The sequence below is a fragment of the Garra rufa genome, chromosome 1 (assembly GCF_049309525.1).
Source record: "Garra rufa chromosome 1, GarRuf1.0, whole genome shotgun sequence".
NCBI lineage: Eukaryota > Metazoa > Chordata > Actinopteri > Cypriniformes > Cyprinidae > Garra > Garra rufa.
Genome location: NC_133361.1, coordinates 98,126,031 through 98,143,580, shown reverse-complemented (window position 1 = coordinate 98,143,580; position 17,550 = coordinate 98,126,031). Strand labels below are relative to the sequence as shown.

General features: G+C 39.8%; 17 non-coding genes across 17 annotated transcripts; all 17 read right to left on the bottom strand.

Annotated features, from left to right (window-relative positions):
• Positions 1–6,445: 6,445 nt before the first annotated feature.
• LOC141299510 (5S ribosomal RNA) lies at positions 6,446–6,564 on the bottom strand. The gene has a single exon (XR_012341787.1). It is a non-coding gene; the product is annotated as a 5S ribosomal RNA (ribosomal RNA).
• A 752-nt stretch (positions 6,565–7,316) lies between these two features.
• On the bottom strand, positions 7,317–7,435 carry LOC141299505 (5S ribosomal RNA). The gene has a single exon (XR_012341786.1). It is a non-coding gene; the product is annotated as a 5S ribosomal RNA (ribosomal RNA).
• Positions 7,436–7,519: 84 nt separating this feature from the next.
• On the bottom strand, positions 7,520–7,638 carry LOC141299495 (5S ribosomal RNA). The gene has a single exon (XR_012341784.1). It is a non-coding gene; the product is annotated as a 5S ribosomal RNA (ribosomal RNA).
• A 753-nt stretch (positions 7,639–8,391) lies between these two features.
• On the bottom strand, positions 8,392–8,510 carry LOC141299488 (5S ribosomal RNA). The gene has a single exon (XR_012341783.1). It is a non-coding gene; the product is annotated as a 5S ribosomal RNA (ribosomal RNA).
• Positions 8,511–9,263: 753 nt separating this feature from the next.
• On the bottom strand, positions 9,264–9,382 carry LOC141299480 (5S ribosomal RNA). The gene has a single exon (XR_012341782.1). It is a non-coding gene; the product is annotated as a 5S ribosomal RNA (ribosomal RNA).
• Positions 9,383–10,134: 752 nt separating this feature from the next.
• On the bottom strand, positions 10,135–10,253 carry LOC141299473 (5S ribosomal RNA). The gene has a single exon (XR_012341780.1). It is a non-coding gene; the product is annotated as a 5S ribosomal RNA (ribosomal RNA).
• Positions 10,254–10,337: 84 nt separating this feature from the next.
• On the bottom strand, positions 10,338–10,456 carry LOC141312494 (5S ribosomal RNA). The gene has a single exon (XR_012349236.1). It is a non-coding gene; the product is annotated as a 5S ribosomal RNA (ribosomal RNA).
• A 753-nt stretch (positions 10,457–11,209) lies between these two features.
• On the bottom strand, positions 11,210–11,328 carry LOC141299466 (5S ribosomal RNA). The gene has a single exon (XR_012341779.1). It is a non-coding gene; the product is annotated as a 5S ribosomal RNA (ribosomal RNA).
• Positions 11,329–12,081: 753 nt separating this feature from the next.
• On the bottom strand, positions 12,082–12,200 carry LOC141299458 (5S ribosomal RNA). Its single transcript, XR_012341778.1, has one exon. It is a non-coding gene; the product is annotated as a 5S ribosomal RNA (ribosomal RNA).
• A 752-nt stretch (positions 12,201–12,952) lies between these two features.
• Positions 12,953–13,071, bottom strand: LOC141299451 (5S ribosomal RNA). The gene has a single exon (XR_012341777.1). It is a non-coding gene; the product is annotated as a 5S ribosomal RNA (ribosomal RNA).
• An 84-nt stretch (positions 13,072–13,155) lies between these two features.
• LOC141312483 (5S ribosomal RNA) lies at positions 13,156–13,274 on the bottom strand. Its single transcript, XR_012349235.1, has one exon. It is a non-coding gene; the product is annotated as a 5S ribosomal RNA (ribosomal RNA).
• Positions 13,275–14,027: 753 nt separating this feature from the next.
• LOC141299444 (5S ribosomal RNA) lies at positions 14,028–14,146 on the bottom strand. The gene has a single exon (XR_012341776.1). It is a non-coding gene; the product is annotated as a 5S ribosomal RNA (ribosomal RNA).
• A 752-nt stretch (positions 14,147–14,898) lies between these two features.
• LOC141317426 (5S ribosomal RNA) lies at positions 14,899–15,017 on the bottom strand. The gene has a single exon (XR_012351807.1). It is a non-coding gene; the product is annotated as a 5S ribosomal RNA (ribosomal RNA).
• An 84-nt stretch (positions 15,018–15,101) lies between these two features.
• On the bottom strand, positions 15,102–15,220 carry LOC141318359 (5S ribosomal RNA). The gene has a single exon (XR_012352679.1). It is a non-coding gene; the product is annotated as a 5S ribosomal RNA (ribosomal RNA).
• Positions 15,221–16,021: 801 nt separating this feature from the next.
• LOC141317732 (5S ribosomal RNA) lies at positions 16,022–16,140 on the bottom strand. The gene has a single exon (XR_012352093.1). It is a non-coding gene; the product is annotated as a 5S ribosomal RNA (ribosomal RNA).
• An 84-nt stretch (positions 16,141–16,224) lies between these two features.
• LOC141317924 (5S ribosomal RNA) lies at positions 16,225–16,343 on the bottom strand. The gene has a single exon (XR_012352273.1). It is a non-coding gene; the product is annotated as a 5S ribosomal RNA (ribosomal RNA).
• Positions 16,344–17,146: 803 nt separating this feature from the next.
• On the bottom strand, positions 17,147–17,265 carry LOC141312472 (5S ribosomal RNA). Its single transcript, XR_012349234.1, has one exon. It is a non-coding gene; the product is annotated as a 5S ribosomal RNA (ribosomal RNA).
• Between the last annotated feature and the right edge of the window lie 285 nt (positions 17,266–17,550).

The following is a 17,550-nucleotide window of genomic DNA, read 5'->3' as shown; positions in this document are numbered from 1 at the left end:
GAAAAGGCAAATGCTTACAGCACCTGGTATTCCCAGACGGTCTCCCATCCAAGTACTAAGCAGGCCCGACGCTGCTTAGCTTCCGAGATCAGACGAGATCGGGCGCTCTCTTTTTTTTTTTTTTATCTTTTTTTTATTTTCAATTCACAAATTTTCAATTACAGTTTTCCATCACATTCACACTCACTCAACACAATTTGTTACATTCATATGAGTCATCTTTCAATTGACATCCATTATTTTGCACAAAAAAAGGAAAATACAGATACATAAATGAAATATACAAGAGATATGTCTACTACCCTTCTCAAATCAAATGATTGCTTCCTACCAATTAAAGCAGATTTTCCCACCCACATCTTGATATATGAACTTATTTGTGTCTATAACAAATTCTTTTGCCTTTTTCTCTCCAAACTTACAAATCAACTCCACATCTCTTTGTGTTATTAACTTAAATATATCTTTAACTTTCATCGTCCTACCCTCAAAATGTGCATAGTTCCTTCTTAGAACCACTGCTAGTCTAGCATGACTTAAAAGAAAATTAATTAGACAGATATCCCTTTTTTTCCTTTTCCCAACAATTCCAAACAAAAATATTTTCCCCCATTCCTCCTCTGACTTCACTTGCACACCCCAGTTTTCTATTAATATACTTTTAAGAAAATCAAAGAAACCAACCAAAGCTTCACATCTCAGAAAATAATGTAAAAAACTCTCATGGCCATTATCACACACATCACACATCACATTGACATCATTGTTTATTTTATTTAACACCACATTCGTGTAAATTCTATTATGTCTTATCAGAAAGTCATTGTTCTCACAATCAATACTGTTGTATTTTATATTTAGGTTTGACCAGATTTTTTTCACATCCAGATCCTCAAACACTTTCTTCCACACTTTTTCTGCCGCTGGTTCTTTTATAACATCACCGATTAATCTCCTGTATACATTCTTTACACTCATATTCTTAATTTTGTACTTTTCACCATTATCATGCACATACATCTCTGGCATACATTGCTCTTCTTTAGAGACACATTCACTTTTAATCACCTTAGTCCATTGCAAGGGTATACTTGTTTTAATTTTGTCATATATTGTATTCACTTTCTCTCTATTCTCCATTCCATCTAAATCACACACAGAATCATAAATGCAGTTATCTCTAAGAAATCCTGGAATAACTTCGTACATTATATCCTTTACTTGTTTTATGCCCCCTTCTATAAATTTATGTTCATACAATGTTTTATTTTTATACTTAATTTTTTCATTCAGAAATAGTGGCAGATTTTTAATCACATTTATATCTTCACACTCATACTCTAATTTGGGTAGGAAATGCCTCCATGCCTCTAAAACCTCCCGATATATTTCTGGTATTCCTCCCGTCATTGATTGCTTGAAGCCCATGTACCAACCATTATCTCCTATTCCTCCCACGTCATCAACATACTTTCTTAAGAACTCCTTCCATCCATAATCCCATCTCCCTCCCATATATTTTATTACCGTTTTTATTCTCATTGCGGCTCTTTTTGTTTCTAAGTCCATCAAGTTTAAACCCCCTTCCCATCTCTTACCCACCAATGTTTTCTGTGCAATTTTCACCCCTTTGCCGCCCCATATAAAATCACCTACAATTTTATTCAATTCATTCAACACCCACCCTGGCATTTCCATTACACTCATCACATACACACATACTGACAATAACAGGCTATTTACCACTATTACTTTCCCATTTAATTTCAATTTTCTCCCTTTCCATGCTGCACATACTGTTCTTATTTTGTTAATCACCCCGGTCCAAGTCACATCTCTTGCCTCTTTGCTTTGCACCCCTAAATATACCCCTAATACTTTCACATATCTTTCCTCCACTCTTAACCCTACCTCTACTCTCTCTACCTCCCCTATATACATTAGTTCTGATTTCTCCATATTTATTTTTGCCCCTGATGCCTTCCCATACCTCTTCACTATCTCTAAAACTCTTTTTACACTGTTTCCTTCTCTCACTGTGATTGTAGTATCATCTGCATATTGGTTTATAGTACACATCCCTCCATATGGCAACTCAATGCCCACTACTCTTTTATCTCTCTTAATTAAAGTAGCTAGAGGCTCTACTGAAATGGCATACAATAATGCAGACAGGGGACATCCCTGTCTTACTGATCTTCCTACATCGAACTTGTCTGTTAGCACTCCATTTATTTTTATGCAACTTTTTGCTTTTTCATATAGTCTTCTTATCCATCCTATCACTTTCACCCCAAATCCAAACTTCTCTAATACCCTAAATAAATATTTGTGTTCCACTCTATCAAAAGCTTTATTCCAATCAATCCCTAATACTATCCCTCCCTTCTCATCTCGTTTCATATGCTCCATAACATCCCTAACGGTCCCTATCGTGTCCGCTATATCCCTGCCTGGTATACTGTAACTCTGTGTTGGTTGAACTATACTTCCTATCACTCTTTTCACTCTATTCGCTAAAACTTTAGTCAGTATTTTATAATCCACATTTAATAGACTGATTGGTCTATAGTTCTCCATATCTAATCTATTTCCCTTCTTATACACTAAAGCTATCACTCCCTCCACCATTCTATCTTGCACTACTCCTGTTCTTTCTATCCCCTTAAAAACTTCAACTAGAATTGGTGCTACCCCTTCCTTATATGTTTTATACCATTCAATACCGATCCCATCACTCCCCGGACTTTTTCCATTTTTCAACCCCCCTATTGCCTCTTTCACCTCCTCTTCCTCTATCTCCTTATCACACCATTCCCTATCTTCCTCACTTAGAATATTCCCTACACTTTCTAATACTTCCTCTATGATTTTCTCATCTGCTCCTCCCCTCTTGTATAAATCTTCATAGAATTCTTGCACTCTCTCCAAAATCTCTACGTAGTCTTTTGTTGTTTTGCCTTCCTTTGTATTTATTTCGTTTATATATGTTTTACTTTGTCTCCTTTTCTCTAGCCCTAAGAAATACCCTGTACATTTCTCACCTTCTAATGCATATTTTGCCCTACTTCTTAGAATTGCTCCTCTACATTTCTCCCTCTCAAATTTCTCCAGTGCTATCTTAGCCTCTATATATTTTTCCATACTATATCCTTCTTCATCTTCAGCCTTGTTTAATTCTTCCCTCAATCTTTCTTTCAGCAACTCTTCTTCCTTCTTCATCTTTTCCCATCTTTTCTTACTATATTTTATACTGATGAACTTAATCTGGTCTTTCATTTTCTCCCATCTTTCCCCTATTCTGTCATCTAATCCTCCCTCTCTTTTATACTCATCTATCTTCTCATTTTCTCTATTTATTAGATCCTTCATCTGTATCTCATATTCTTCCTCTCCAATGTATCCTGCATTCAATATCCACATCCCTCCTCCTACCTCCTCACTCCCTATCTTAATTCTGAACCTAACACCATCATGATCACTTAAACTATTTCCTTGATGCCTTGTCCCATCTATGTATCTAATGATTTCCTCCTTAACTAACACTAAATCTATTCTACTCTGTTTTAATATACCTTCTTTTAATTGCCTCCTAGTAAATTCTCTTTTTTCTGGATTTTCATACCTCCACACATCTATTAACCCCTTCTCTCTCATTATCTCCATCAACATTCCCCTAGATTTCTCCCATCTAAATTTTACGCCCTTGCCCACATCTAATCTGCTACATTTTATATTAAAATCCCCCACTACAATACATTTCCCCACAACTAATTCTTTTAATTCTTCCAATATTTCCCTCCTATCTACTTCTATATTCGGAACGTATATATTTATTAATCTAAAATCTATATCTCTATATGTAAATTCAACTACCAAGATCCTTCCCCTCTGATCTTTATATACCTCCCTTATACCTTTGACACTATCTTTTTTAAAAAGTACTGCCACACCTCTTGCATTTTTTGCTCCATTATTATAATAAATATCCCCTCTCCACTCCTCTCTCATCTCTCTCACTTTATCCTCTTCCCAATTTGTCTCCTGTATACAAATTATATCACTCCTATATGTAAATAATAACTCTTTCATCTTGCTTTTATTCCTTAACCCATTTATATTTATTGAAGTTACAGTGGCCATGAGAGTAGCTAAAGAAAACTAAATAAAATTGAAAAACAAAACCACATATAATTAAATAAGGCATCAAATACCTGCCCGTGGTTCCTTGATCTGTTCACTCTGTTCTCCGTCCGTCTCAGACTTCCTCTTTGCACTGAGTCTTTTAATCTTTGCTTTCAGTCCATCTTTTTGTCCCCCATTCCTATTTTCTTCACCTTTACTTTCTTTCAGTTCCTGTTCCATCTCTTTCTTTTCATCCTCTTTACCTTTTCCTTTCACTTTACTTTCACCTTTGTCTTCCTCGCTCTGTTCCGACTGTTCCATCTCCTCCTCCTCGCCATCCTTTTCACCCTTGCTCCCAATTCTGTCTCGCCGCTCCATTTTGCTTCTTTTTTCACCAGCCTCAGCTCCATCTTTACCTCCCCCGCTCACAACACCAGCCACTTCCACCTCTTGTTCCTCTGTCAGATCACTGTACCTCCTTTCATCATCTTCTTGTCCAACTACTCGCTCTCTCTCTAATCGCATCCATTCTTCACAATCTCTTGCATAATGTCCTCCTCCACCACATTTGAAGCACTTTAATTCAGGGCACTCTCTGAATATGTGCCCTGGCTTGATACAAAGTCTGCAAACACGTACTTGTCTATCATGGATGACGCGAAAATATTCGGTGCCTCTCAGAGTCTCAAACTTTGTGGAGTATGGAAGTGAACATACCTGTTCCGTAAAACGAACCTTTAAGAACCGGGTTCCATCAGCTATATCCGTTCCAGGCCATAACCGACGTTTTATTGGTGAGAGTGGTCGTACTCCCCACTCTTGTAGTTTGAAGAGTATCTTCTCATCCTCTAAGTATACTGGCAAGTTTATAAAAGACACCACCATGTCATTATTCATAACTTCCCTTGCATGCACCATCACTCCTTGTACTCTCACGCCATCCATTAGTTTATGCTTTGCCTCTTCATCCTTCATTGTGAGTTCATACATCCTTTCACCTCTCACTCTGCAGCCGATCACCTCTCCACACTCCTTCTTTACTCCCCTCAGCAAATCCATCATGGAAATCTTTTCTGTTCCCTCCACTTCCACCTCCAATGTCAGGTCTTTGCTATATTTTCCTTTTGTTCCTCCTTGCACTCCTTGGTTGTTTTCTTCTCTTTCTCTCTGCAGATCTCCTGTGACTTTGTTTGTTTTCTGCTGCTTTTGAATCACTACTTGGTTGTCTTTTCCACTTCTTTGATCGTCCTCTTCATTCTTCCCATTGCTACCTTTTATCATTGTTGTTTGCACTGTTTCTTTGTCTGCAGCCATGATGTGCATCTGCAGCATGCTTCAACCAGGAAGAGTCCAAAAAGTCCCCCACACAGCCTAAGCTGTTGGGGGAAGTGATCAGGGTTAACTCTGACTTTCCAACAACGAATTCCCAAAGTCCAAAATCAAAAAGAAAATTAAGTATTTCAGAAAAGAGATTGTCAAACAAATGGATTCAGAGAGTATCTCTGCACTGCAAACCTAGCACTACCTGCTGGCTCTCTAGCGCCCTCAGGGTGGTATGGCCGTAAGCGAGGGCTGCTCCAAAAAGTGGGCTATTTAAAGATCAGCCTCCGTAAAAGCCAGCATATTATATAAATAGTGAAGAAAAGGCAAAAGCTTACAGCACCTGGTATTCCCAGGCGGTCTCCCATCCAAGTGTAACAATCGGCCTTATCAGCCGAGTTACAAGACTAAAATGGGGTCAGATTTAACTGTGAGAGATGACTAGTGGTTAAAAGAATGAGACATAAAAGAAGATTGGTTTAAATAGATTTGGTTTATTTACAAGGTTCACATAAAAGACTTTAAAACAACACGATAAAACGAGGTAAACGCTGTTAAAAGAATACAGTTCATTTGTCCATACCCTAAAAACAGTCCAAGAATCCCAGTGTGTTGATAAGTCCAATGTGAGTGTCCACCGGTGTATATACAATCCACAGAAAGTGTAATCCAAAGTTTGCAGGTGGTGAATGGAAAGGTGAGCTCTAAAATTAGCAACTCCTCAATCCAACAGTTTGGTGACTGTCCTTTGTTTGTCATGCTGCTCTCTTATACAGATGTACTTCCTGCTTCCTGTCATGTGTCTAGTCACATGGCAGGCCAACCATCCATTTTTTAAAGACACACACTCACTTAAAATGTTAAGAGTAATAAAATGGCCTAAAAAACATGTAAAACACTTAAAACTCTATAATACATTTAAATGATTGTAATAAATAGAGCGGTAAAACACGTCTTTCTAAAAGCCAGCATATTATATAAATAGTGAAGAAAAGGCAAAAGCTTACAGCACCTGGTATTCCCAGGCGGTCTCCCATCCAAGTACTAAGCAGGCCCGACGCTGCTTAGCTTCCGAGATCAGACGAGATCGGGCGCTCTCAGCGCGGTATGGCCGTAAGCGAGGGCTGCTCCAAAAAGTGGGCTATTTAAAGATCAGCCTCCGTAAAAGCCAGCATATTATATAAATAGTGAAGAAAAGGCAAAAGCTTACAGCACCTGGTATTCCCAGGCGGTCTCCCATCCAAGTGTAACAATCGGCCTTATCAGCCGAGTTACAAGACTAAAATGGGGTCAGATTTAACTGTGAGAGATGACTAGTGGTTAAAAGAATGAGACATAAAAGAAGATTGGTTTAAATAGATTTGGTTTATTTACAAGGTTCACATAAAAGACTTTAAAACAACACGATAAAACGAGGTAAACGCTGTTAAAAGAATACAGTTCATTTGTCCATACCCTAAAAACAGTCCAAGAATCCCAGTGTGTTGATAAGTCCAATGTGAGTGTCCACCGGTGTATATACAATCCACAGAAAGTGTAATCCAAAGTTTGCAGGTGGTGAATGGAAAGGTGAGCTCTAAAATTAGCAACTCCTCAATCCAACAGTTTGATGACTGTTCTTTGTTTGTCATGCTGCTCTCTTATACAGTTGTACTTCCTGCTTCCTGTCATGTGTCTAGTCACATGGCAGGCCAACCATCCATTTTTAAAGACACACACTCACTTAAAATGTTAAGAGTAATAAAATGGCCTAAAAAACATGTAAAACACTTAAAACTCTATAATACATTTAAATGATTGTAATAAATAGAGCGGTAAAACACGTCTTTCTAAAAGCCAGCATATTATATAAATAGTGAAGAAAAGGCAAAAGCTTACAGCACCTGGTATTCCCAGGCGGTCTCCCATCCAAGTACTAAGCAGGCCCGACGCTGCTTAGCTTCCGAGATCAGACGAGATCGGGCGCTCTCAGCGCGGTATGGCCGTAAGCGAGGGCTGCTCCAAAAAGTGGGCTATTTAAAGATCAGCCTCCGTAAAAGCCAGCATATTATATAAATAGTGAAGAAAAGGCAAAAGCTTACAGCACCTGGTATTCCCAGGCGGTCTCCCATCCAAGTACTAAGCAGGCCCGACGCTGCTTAGCTTCCGAGATCAGACGAGATCGGGCGCTCTCAGCGCGGTATGGCCGTAAGCGAGGGCTGCACCAAAAAGTGGGCTATTTAAAGATCAGCCTCCGTAAAAGCCAGCATATTATATAAATAGTGAAGAAAAGGCAAAAGCTTACAGCACCTGGTATTCCCAGGCGGTCTCCCATCCAAGTGTAACAATCGGCCTTATCAGCCGAGTTACAAGACTAAAATGGGGTCAGATTTAACTGTGAGAGATGACTAGTGGTTAAAAGAATGAGACATAAAAGAAGATTGGTTTAAATAGATTTGGTTTATTTACAAGGTTCACATAAAAGACTTTAAAACAACACGATAAAACGAGGTAAACGCTGTTAAAAGAATACAGTTCATTTGTCCATACCCTAAAAACAGTCCAAGAATCCCAGTGTGTTGATAAGTCCAATGTGAGTGTCCACCGGTGTATATACAATCCACAGAAAGTGTAATCCAAAGTTTGCAGGTGGTGAATGGAAAGGTGAGCTCTAAAATTAGCAACTCCTCAATCCAACAGTTTGGTGACTGTCCTTTGTTGGTCATGCTGCTCTCTTATACAGTTGTACTTCCTGCTTCCTGTCATGTGTCTAGTCACATGGCAGGCCAACCATCCATTTTTTAAAGACACACACTCACTTAAAATGTTAAGAGTAATAAAATGGCCTAAAAAACATGTAAAACACTTAAAACTCTATAATACATTTAAATGATTGTAATAAATAGAGCGGTAAAACACGTCTTTCTAAAAGCCAGCATATTATATAAATAGTGAAGAAAAGGCAAAAGCTTACAGCACCTGGTATTCCCAGGCGGTCTCCCATCCAAGTACTAAGCAGGCCCGACGCTGCTTAGCTTCCGAGATCAGACGAGATCGGGCGCTCTCAGCGCGGTATGGCCGTAAGCGAGGGCTGCTCCAAAAAGTGGGCCATTTAAAGATCAGCCTCCGTAAAAGCCAGCATATTATATAAATAGTGAAGAAAAGGCAAAAGCTTACAGCACCTGGTATTCCCAGGCGGTCTCCCATCCAAGTGTAACAATCGGCCTTATCAGCCGAGTTACAAGACTAAAATGGGGTCAGATTTAACTGTGAGAGATGACTAGTGGTTAAAAGAATGAGACATAAAAGAAGATTGGTTTAAATAGATTTGGTTTATTTACAAGGTTCACATAAAAGACTTTAAAACAACACGATAAAACGAGGTAAACGCTGTTAAAAGAATACAGTTCATTTGTCCATACCCTAAAAACAGTCCAAGAATCCCAGTGTGTTGATAAGTCCAATGTGAGTGTCCACCGGTGTATATACAATCCACAGAAAGTGTAATCCAAAGTTTGCAGGTGGTGAATGGAAAGGTGAGCTCTAAAATTAGCAACTCCTCAATCCAACAGTTTGGTGACTGTCCTTTGTTTGTCATGCTGCTCTCTTATACAGTTGTACTTCCTGCTTCCTGTCATGTGTCTAGTCACATGGCAGGCCAACCATCCATTTTTTAAAGACACACACTCACTTAAAATGTTAAGAGTAATAAAATGGCCTAAAAAACATGTAAAACACTTAAAACTCTATAATACATTTAAATGATTGTAATAAATAGAGCGGTAAAACACGTCTTTCTAAAAGCCAGCATATTATATAAATAGTGAAGAAAAGGCAAAAGCTTACAGCACCTGGTATTCCCAGGCGGTCTCCCATCCAAGTACTAAGCAGGCCCGACGCTGCTTAGCTTCCGAGATCAGACGAGATCGGGCGCTCTCAGCGCGGTATGGCCGTAAGCGAGGGCTGCTCCAAAAAGTGGGCTATTTAAAGATCAGCCTCCGTAAAAGCCAGCATATTATATAAATAGTGAAGAAAAGGCAAAAGCTTACAGCACCTGGTATTCCCAGGCGGTCTCCCATCCAAGTGTAACAATCGGCCTTATCAGCCGAGTTACAAGACTAAAATGGGGTCAGATTTAACTGTGAGAGATGACTAGTGGTTAAAAGAATGAGACATAAAAGAAGATTGGTTTAAATAGATTTGGTTTATTTACAAGGTTCACATAAAAGACTTTAAAACAACACGATAAAACGAGGTAAACGCTGTTAAAAGAATACAGTTCATTTGTCCATACCCTAAAAACAGTCCAAGAATCCCAGTGTGTTGATAAGTCCAATGTGAGTGTTCACCGGTGTATATACAATCCACAGAAAGTGTAATCCAAAGTTTGCAGGTGGTGAATGGAAAGGTGAGCTCTAAAATTAGCAACTCCTCAATCCAACAGTTTGGTGACTGTCCTTTGTTTGTCATGCTGCTCTCTTATACAGTTGTACTTCCTGCTTCCTGTCATGTGTCTAGTCACATGGCAGGCCAACCATCCATTTTTAAAGACACACACTCACTTAAAATGTTAAGAGTAATAAAATGGCCTAAAAAACATGTAAAACACTTAAAATTCTATAATACATTTAAATGATTGTAATAAATAGAGCGGTAAAACACGTCTTTCTAAAAGCCAGCATATTATATAAATAGTGAAGAAAAGGCAAAAGCTTACAGCACCTGGTATTCCCAGGCGGTCTCCCATCCAAGTACTAAGCAGGCCCGACGCTGCTTAGCTTCCGAGATCAGACGAGATCGGGCGCTCTCAGCGCGGTATGGCCGTAAGCGAGGGCTGCTCCAAAAAGTGGGCTATTTAAAGATCAGCCTCCGTAAAAGCCAGCATATTATATAAATAGTGAAGAAAAGGCAAATGCTTACAGCACCTGGTATTCCCAGGCGGTCTCCCATCCAAGTACTAAGCAGGCCCGACGCTGCTTAGCTTCCGAGATCAGACGAGATCGGGCGCTCTCAGCGCGGTATGGCCGTAAGCGAGGGCTGCTCCAAAAAGTGGGCTATTTAAAGATCAGCCTCCGTAAAAGCCAGCATATTATATAAATAGTGAAGAAAAGGCAAAAGCTTACAGCACCTGGTATTCCCAGGCGGTCTCCCATCCAAGTGTAACAATCGGCCTTATCAGCCGAGTTACAAGACTAAAATGGGGTCAGATTTAACTGTGAGAGATGACTAGTGGTTAAAAGAATGAGACATAAAAGAAGATTGGTTTAAATAGATTTGGTTTATTTACAAGGTTCACATAAAAGACTTTAAAACAACACGATAAAACGAGGTAAACGCTGTTAAAAGAATACAGTTCATTTGTCCATACCCTAAAAACAGTCCAAGAATCCCAGTGTGTTGATAAGTCCAATGTGAGTGTCCACCGGTGTATATACAATCCACAGAAAGTGTAATCCAAAGTTTGCAGGTGGTGAATGGAAAGGTGAGCTCTAAAATTAGCAACTCCTCAATCCAACAGTTTGGTGACTGTCCTTTGTTGGTCATGCTGCTCTCTTATACAGTTGTACTTCCTGCTTCCTGTCATGTGTCTAGTCACATGGCAGGCCAACCATCCATTTTTTAAAGACACACACTCACTTAAAATGTTAAGAGTAATAAAATGGCCTAAAAAACATGTAAAACACTTAAAACTCTATAATACATTTAAATGATTGTAATAAATAGAGCGGTAAAACACGTCTTTCTAAAAGCCAGCATATTATATAAATAGTGAAGAAAAGGCAAAAGCTTACAGCACCTGGTATTCCCAGGCGGTCTCCCATCCAAGTACTAAGCAGGCCCGACGCTGCTTAGCTTCCGAGATCAGACGAGATCGGGCGCTCTCAGCGCGGTATGGCCGTAAGCGAGGGCTGCTCCAAAAAGTGGGCCATTTAAAGATCAGCCTCCGTAAAAGCCAGCATATTATATAAATAGTGAAGAAAAGGCAAAAGCTTACAGCACCTGGTATTCCCAGGCGGTCTCCCATCCAAGTGTAACAATCGGCCTTATCAGCCGAGTTACAAGACTAAAATGGGGTCAGATTTAACTGTGAGAGATGACTAGTGGTTAAAAGAATGAGACATAAAAGAAGATTGGTTTAAATAGATTTGGTTTATTTACAAGGTTCACATAAAAGACTTTAAAACAACACGATAAAACGAGGTAAACGCTGTTAAAAGAATACAGTTCATTTGTCCATACCCTAAAAACAGTCCAAGAATCCCAGTGTGTTGATAAGTCCAATGTGAGTGTCCACCGGTGTATATACAATCCACAGAAAGTGTAATCCAAAGTTTGCAGGTGGTGAATGGAAAGGTGAGCTCTAAAATTAGCAACTCCTCAATCCAACAGTTTGGTGACTGTCCTTTGTTTGTCATGCTGCTCTCTTATACAGTTGTACTTCCTGCTTCCTGTCATGTGTCTAGTCACATGGCAGGCCAACCATCCATTTTTTAAAGACACACACTCACTTAAAATGTTAAGAGTAATAAAATGGCCTAAAAAACATGTAAAACACTTAAAACTCTATAATACATTTAAATGATTGTAATAAATAGAGCGGTAAAACACGTCTTTCTAAAAGCCAGCATATTATATAAATAGTGAAGAAAAGGCAAAAGCTTACAGCACCTGGTATTCCCAGGCGGTCTCCCATCCAAGTACTAAGCAGGCCCGACGCTGCTTAGCTTCCGAGATCAGACGAGATCGGGCGCTCTCAGCGCGGTATGGCCGTAAGCGAGGGCTGCTCCAAAAAGTGGGCTATTTAAAGATCAGCCTCCGTAAAAGCCAGCATATTATATAAATAGTGAAGAAAAGGCAAAAGCTTACAGCACCTGGTATTCCCAGGCGGTCTCCCATCCAAGTGTAACAATCGGCCTTATCAGCCGAGTTACAAGACTAAAATGGGGTCAGATTTAACTGTGAGAGATGACTAGTGGTTAAAAGAATGAGACATAAAAGAAGATTGGTTTAAATAGATTTGGTTTATTTACAAGGTTCACATAAAAGACTTTAAAACAACACGATAAAACGAGGTAAACGCTGTTAAAAGAATACAGTTCATTTGTCCATACCCTAAAAACAGTCCAAGAATCCCAGTGTGTTGATAAGTCCAATGTGAGTGTTCACCGGTGTATATACAATCCACAGAAAGTGTAATCCAAAGTTTGCAGGTGGTGAATGGAAAGGTGAGCTCTAAAATTAGCAACTCCTCAATCCAACAGTTTGGTGACTGTCCTTTGTTTGTCATGCTGCTCTCTTATACAGTTGTACTTCCTGCTTCCTGTCATGTGTCTAGTCACATGGCAGGCCAACCATCCATTTTTAAAGACACACACTCACTTAAAATGTTAAGAGTAATAAAATGGCCTAAAAAACATGTAAAACACTTAAAATTCTATAATACATTTAAATGATTGTAATAAATAGAGCGGTAAAACACGTCTTTCTAAAAGCCAGCATATTATATAAATAGTGAAGAAAAGGCAAAAGCTTACAGCACCTGGTATTCCCAGGCGGTCTCCCATCCAAGTACTAAGCAGGCCCGACGCTGCTTAGCTTCCGAGATCAGACGAGATCGGGCGCTCTCAGCGCGGTATGGCCGTAAGCGAGGGCTGCTCCAAAAAGTGGGCTATTTAAAGATCAGCCTCCGTAAAAGCCAGCATATTATATAAATAGTGAAGAAAAGGCAAATGCTTACAGCACCTGGTATTCCCAGGCGGTCTCCCATCCAAGTACTAAGCAGGCCCGACGCTGCTTAGCTTCCGAGATCAGACGAGATCGGGCGCTCTCAGCGCGGTATGGCCGTAAGCGAGGGCTGCTCCAAAAAGTGGGCTATTTAAAGATCAGCCTCCGTAAAAGCCAGCATATTATATAAATAGTGAAGAAAAGGCAAAAGCTTACAGCACCTGGTATTCCCAGGCGGTCTCCCATCCAAGTGTAACAATCGGCCTTATCAGCCGAGTTACAAGACTAAAATGGGGTCAGATTTAACTGTGAGAGATGACTAGTGGTTAAAAGAATGAGACATAAAAGAAGATTGGTTTAAATAGATTTGGTTTATTTACAAGGTTCACATAAAAGACTTTAAAACAACACGATAAAACGAGGTAAACGCTGTTAAAAGAATACAGTTCATTTGTCCATACCCTAAAAACAGTCCAAGAATCCCAGTGTGTTGATAAGTCCAATGTGAGTGTCCACCGGTGTATATACAATCCACAGAAAGTGTAATCCAAAGTTTGCAGGTGGTGAATGGAAAGGTGAGCTCTAAAATTAGCAACTCCTCAATCCAACAGTTTGGTGACTGTCCTTTGTTTGTCATGCTGCTCTCTTATACAGATGTACTTCCTGCTTCCTGTCATGTGTCTAGTCACATGGCAGGCCAACCATCCATTTTTTAAAGACACACACTCACTTAAAATGTTAAGAGTAATAAAATGGCCTAAAAAACATGTAAAACACTTAAAACTCTATAATACATTTAAATGATTGTAATAAATAGAGCGGTAAAACACGTCTTTCTAAAAGCCAGCATATTATATAAATAGTGAAGAAAAGGCAAAAGCTTACAGCACCTGGTATTCCCAGGCGGTCTCCCATCCAAGTACTAAGCAGGCCCGACGCTGCTTAGCTTCCGAGATCAGACGAGATCGGGCGCTCTCAGCGCGGTATGGCCGTAAGCGAGGGCTGCTCCAAAAAGTGGGCTATTTAAAGATCAGCCTCCGTAAAAGCCAGCATATTATATAAATAGTGAAGAAAAGGCAAAAGCTTACAGCACCTGGTATTCCCAGGCGGTCTCCCATCCAAGTGTAACAATCGGCCTTATCAGCCGAGTTACAAGACTAAAATGGGGTCAGATTTAACTGTGAGAGATGACTAGTGGTTAAAAGAATGAGACATAAAAGAAGATTGGTTTAAATAGATTTGGTTTATTTACAAGGTTCACATAAAAGACTTTAAAACAACACGATAAAACGAGGTAAACGCTGTTAAAAGAATACAGTTCATTTGTCCATACCCTAAAAACAGTCCAAGAATCCCAGTGTGTTGATAAGTCCAATGTGAGTGTCCACCGGTGTATATACAATCCACAGAAAGTGTAATCCAAAGTTTGCAGGTGGTGAATGGAAAGGTGAGCTCTAAAATTAGCAACTCCTCAATCCAACAGTTTGATGACTGTTCTTTGTTTGTCATGCTGCTCTCTTATACAGTTGTACTTCCTGCTTCCTGTCATGTGTCTAGTCACATGGCAGGCCAACCATCCATTTTTAAAGACACACACTCACTTAAAATGTTAAGAGTAATAAAATGGCCTAAAAAACATGTAAAACACTTAAAACTCTATAATACATTTAAATGATTGTAATAAATAGAGCGGTAAAACACGTCTTTCTAAAAGCCAGCATATTATATAAATAGTGAAGAAAAGGCAAAAGCTTACAGCACCTGGTATTCCCAGGAGGTCTCCCATCCAAGTACTAACCAGGCCCGACGCTGCGTAGCTTCCGAGATCAGACGAGATCGGGCGCTCTCAGCGCGGTATGGCCATAAGCGAGGGCTGCTCCAAAAAGTGGGCTATTTAAAGATCAGCCTCCGTAAAAGCCAGCATATTATATAAATAGTGAAGAAAAGGCAAAAGCTTACAGCACCTGGTATTCCCAGGCTGTCTCCCATCCAAGTACTAACCAGGCCCGACGCTGCTTAGCTTCCGAGATCAGACGAGATCGGGCGCTGTCAGCGCGGTATGGCCATAAGCGAGGGCTGCTCCAAAAAGTGGGCTATTTAAAGATCAGCCTCCGTAAAAGCCAGCATATTATATAAATAGTGAAGAAAAGGCAAAAGCTTACAGCACCTGGTATTCCCAGGCGGTCTCCCATAAAAGTGTAACAATCGGCCTTATCAGCCGAGTTACAAGACTAAAATGGGGTCCGATTTAACTGTGAGAGATGACTAGTGGTTAAAAGAATGAGACATAAAAGAAAATTGGTTTAAATAGATTTGGTGTATTTACAAGGTTCACATAAAAGACTTTAAAACAACACGATAAAACTAGGTAAACTCTGTTAAAAGAATACAGTTCATTTGTCCATACCCTAAAAACAGGTAAACTCTGTTAAAAGAATACAGTTCATTTGTCCATACCCTAAAAACAGTCCAAGAACCCCAGTGTGTTGATAAGTCCAATGTGAGTGTCCACCAGTGTATATACAATCCACAGAAAGTGTAATCCAAAGTTTGCAGGTGGTGAATGGAAAGGTGAGCTCTAAAATTAGCAACTCCTCAATCCAACAGTTTGGTGACTGTCCTTTGTTTGTCATGCTGCTCTCTTATACAGTTGTACTTCCTGCTTCCTGTCATGTGTCTAGTCACATGACAGGCCAACCATCCATTTATTAAAGACACATACACTTAAAATGTTAAGAGTAATAAAATGGCCTAAAAAACATGTAAAACACTTAAAACTCTATAATACATGTAAATGATTGTAATAAATAGAGCGGTAAAACACGTCTTTCTAAAAGCCAGCATATTATATAAATAGTGAAGAAAAGGCAAAAGCTTACAGCACCTGGTATTCCCAGGCGGTCTCCCATCCAAGTACTAACCAGGCCCGACGCTGCGTAGCTTCCGAGATCAGACGAGATCGGGCGCTCTCAGCGCGGTATGGCCATAAGCGAGGGCTGCTCCAAAAAGTGGGCTATTTAAAGATCAGCCTCCGTAAAAGCCAGCATATTATATAAATAGTGAAGAAAAGGCAAAAGCTTACAGCACCTGGTATTCCCAGGCGGTCTCGCATCCAAGTACTAACCTGGCCCGACGCTGCTTAGCTTCCGAGATCAGACGAGATCGGGCGCTGTCAGCGCGGTATGGCCATAAGCGAGGGCTGCTCCAAAAAGTGGGCTATTTAAAGATCAGCCTCCGTAAAAGCCAGCATATTATATAAATAGTGAAGAAAAGGCAAAAGCTTACAGCACCTGGTATTCCCAGGCGGTCTCCCATAAAAGTGTAACAATCGGCCTTATCAGCCGAGTTACAAGACTAAAATGGGGTCCGATTTAACTGTGAGAGATGACTAGTGGTTAAAAGAATGAGACATAAAAGAAAATTGGTTTAAATAGATTTGGTGTATTTACAAGGTTCACATAAAAGACTTTAAAACAACACGATAAAACTAGGTAAACTCTGTTAAAAGAATACAGTTCATTTGTCCATACCCTAAAAACAGGTAAACTCTGTTAAAAGAATACAGTTCATTTGTCCATACCCTAAAAACAGTCCAAGAACCCCAGTGTGTTGATAAGTCCAATGTGAGTGTCCACCAGTGTATATACAATCCACAGAAAGTGTAATCCAAAGTTTGCAGGTGGTGAATGGAAAGGTGAGCTCTAAAATTAGCAACTCCTCAATCCAACAGTTTGGTGACTGTCCTTTGTTTGTCATGCTGCTCTCTTATACAGTTGTACTTCCTGCTTCCTGTCATGTGTCTAGTCACATGGCAGGCCAACCATCCATTTTTTAAAGACACACACTCACTTAAAATGTTAAGAGTAATAAAATGGCCTAAAAAACATGTAAAACACTTAAAACTCTATAATACATTTAAATGATTGTAATAAATAGAGCGGTAAAACACGTCTTTCTAAAAGCCAGCATATTATATAAATAGTGAAGAAAAGACAAATGCTTACAGCACCTGGTATTCCCAGGCGGTCTCCCATCCAAGTACTAAGCAGGCCCGACGCTGCTTAGCTTCCGAGATCAGACGAGATCGGGCGCTCTCAGCGCGGTATGGCCGTAAGCGAGGGCTGCCCCAAAAAGTGGGCTATTTAAAGATCAGCCTCCGTAAAAGCCAGCATATTATATAAATAGTGAAGAAAAGGCAAAAGCTTACAGCACCTGGTATTCCCAGGCGGTCTCCCATCCAAGTGTAACAATCGGCCTTATCAGCCGAGTTACAAGACTAAAATGGGGTCAGATTTAACTGTGAGAGATGACTAGTGGTTAAAAGAATGAGACATAAAAGAAGATTGGTTTAAATAGATTTGGTTTATTTACAAGGTTCACATAAAAGACTTTAAAACAACA